At 38.5% G+C, this 3,020-nt stretch overlaps 1 long non-coding RNA gene across 1 annotated transcript; it reads left to right on the forward strand.

Annotated features, from left to right (window-relative positions):
* Window positions 1-752, forward strand: LOC120796878. The gene is made up of 3 exons (XR_005708433.1): window positions 1-60; window positions 211-247; window positions 395-752. It is a non-coding gene; the product is annotated as an uncharacterized LOC120796878 (long non-coding RNA).
* The last annotated feature ends 2,268 nt before the right edge of the window (window positions 753-3,020 follow it).

Consider the following 3,020-nt stretch of genomic DNA (forward strand, 5'->3'; position numbering starts at 1 on the left):
ACAAAGTCTGAAGTCAGACAGCTATGGAGAGACTCTGAGGGAGACAAAACAGCCCGAGATGTAAGTAATCTAATTGTGTTCAATCTATGTGTATTCGTATTAACTGTGAGTTTTTCTGGTCGAGCGGCCAGTGGAGCTTTCACTGCCGTCCTGCTGGATGACATCTGGGCTGCAGGAGCAGGATTACCTCTCTCTATGTGTTTGATGCAGGGTGGATTGGGCCACAGACCTGGGTCAAACGGCTTCAGTAAGTGATGAAAGTCTTTGTTTTAACCTAAATGGGAGAACTAGAGATTTGTTTTTTTTTCTGCATGAGGACAATTCAGGCTATGGCAGATAAGCCTAATGTGATTTCCTTTGATTGTCTGACTCTCTCACTGTACCCTCCTATAAGGCAAACACAACCCCATCTGGCTGAACAAAGCGAGGTTGCGGGTTGGCATAGTGAAGGGCAGACTGACCTTGACCCAGAAAACCTGGCACCCATCCTTCATGTCAACCAGCATCGACACCTGATGAATGTGTCACCTAACAACAGTGAGGCTGAGCTCCTGTCAGCTCCAGAGGGGCTGTTCCATAGCGGATCATGACCTTTGACCTTCCTGTGCAAAAAAAAGAAGAAAAAAAAAAAAAAACATTAGGGAAAGCAAAAATTAAACATGACATCAACATAAAACATATCACTGCCACTGCGAGGGAACTTTGTATCTGAAACTTTTTCCCAGGTTTTGCATTCGGGATCTGAAAAGATTTCACACACAATCCGAAATCACAGAATTTCCTCATGCAGTTAAATAATTAAAACCCCCAGAATGAGACATGTTCGTTTGCTGAACAGCAATCAGTGAATCAGTGACAGTACTTAAGTAAGGAGTGAAACACCAGAATGTAAAAATAATCTGTTGCAAGTAAAAGTCCAGCGTTCGATAATGAACTTAGATAAAAGTACATACACACGGACAAGTCCTATCAGCAAAATATACTTAAAGTATCGAAAGTAAAAGAAGTCATAATGCATATTGGGTGCTTTCTATCCTGTACTATTAAATTATTTATATATAATGTATATATGATTCATATGTAATATGATTATATATGAACTATTATACTCTAAAATATATAAAAATAAATCTGCAAGGTAACTAATAACTACAGCTGTCAAAAAAAGTGAAAAGTACAATACTTCCCTCTGAAATGTTGTGAAGCAGAAAAAAAGTACCTAAAAACTGTACTAAAGTACATTACTTGAGTAAATACACTCACTACTCTTCACCCGTGAGAGGCACAAGTCGGGACGAATCAGAGAACTGACTCGGCGATCTCTTGTTACAATGATATTTATAAAAGCATTCGCCTACATTAGCTAACATTAGCCACCATAAGTAACTGGTCATACCAGATCAAAGAATGCATTAGCAGCGAAGCCAATGAGTGTTTTTAACAGAGCAAGAGTTCGTTTTATTGCTCGTAAATCCAAGTTTTAATTTGTAACATGGAGAATGTGTTATTTCTTCTTCTTAAAGTTACATATTCTGTAATTGTGTGTGGTGGCTATGGAGGCCCAGAGAGAATAGACAGAGAATGATAAGGAAAAATCCTTTACTGAGAGAAGAAGTGACTGTTCGTAAGCAAACAGTGTTGCAGATTGATTAATTTGCAATAAAGTTAAACCTTATTCGCAGCTTTGCACAGCCTCAGGAGTCAGTGCAATCCCTCCCTTGCTAACTGGAGAAGTTAGACTGGTGGTTAGCTGACTGGAGAGCTGTCTTGTTGAATGGTGCATACCCTACATACATAAATTCGATCTTTCACACAGAGTATCAAATCTCTTTCAAATTGGTGTGAGTGTGGCACAAATGAGTAGGACTAGATACACACTCACACTGAATATGTCAGGGGGACCCAGCTCTTGTTTCACTGGGTGTGACACACAATCAAGATCAGGAAGGAAAAGCAATTTCAGGCTTCAATGACGAGAACGCTGTGTTTCGGTGTCATTCTTGTTTACGGTGAGCGGATAAGTCAGATATAGTGTGTGTGTGCTCATGCGTGTGCGGACACATGCATGTGTGTCTCATTTCCGCTGACTTACACCGTTTCCTACCTCTTAACATCATTTCATCCTGCCATTTATTGGAAACACATGTTGCCAGCGCTATCTATGCTTCAATCTGCTGTCACTGGAATGATCTTTGCTCCTGAAACTTTTGGATAACACCGAGACGCCGGCCACACTCACATTCAGTCACAAGTGTTCATTATTTCTTTTCAAATTTAGGAAGAAATTAAGTTATCTACTGATTCTTTTGTGGTAACTTGACGAAGCACAAATACCATAATACCAAAATATGTATGAAAAGTAAAAGTAGAAATAATAAAGTCTAAAAATACTCCACTACACATGAAAGGCCTGCATTCAAAATGTTACTTTAGTGGAAGTGCTAAGTAAGTATATGAGGTATTATCAGCAAAATGTATTTATAGTATCAGCAGTAAAAGTATTAATTATTCAGAAACACTCCCTTTTTATATTATTAATAATAAATGTATTATTCGATATTATTACATAATGTTGCAATTTGTCAATGTGAACCCAATTTTAGATACTTAATACACCACTGGTTGAATGAATGCATCATATTTTGTATTACATTCTAATGTTTTACATGTAAAATTTGAAATGAATACATTATTTACACTGAGTTAAAATGAAAAACACTGAATAGGTTTCAACTCAAAAGCACATTTAGATTCTTACCGTGACGTGCACAGGAACACGGGCAGCCTTTGTAAACTCCACAGACCTGCTTGCTGTGTGGCAGGTGCGTACCACTGTGCCCCAGTGCCACCTGTGTATATTTAGCCCTGATGCAGAACCATGCAGGGCTGTATCTATGCCACTCTTTGGTGCATCTTCTAAATGAAGCATAAGGTAAATAGACAATAAAATCTACATCTTTGGAAAGAGGAACCTGCTCTTCCTCTTGCTTTTGGATGTTTTCACTAACAGAAAAGGGAAA

The sequence above is a fragment of the Xiphias gladius genome, chromosome 11 (genome assembly GCF_016859285.1).
Source record: "Xiphias gladius isolate SHS-SW01 ecotype Sanya breed wild chromosome 11, ASM1685928v1, whole genome shotgun sequence".
Taxonomy (NCBI): Eukaryota; Metazoa; Chordata; class Actinopteri; order Istiophoriformes; family Xiphiidae; genus Xiphias; species Xiphias gladius.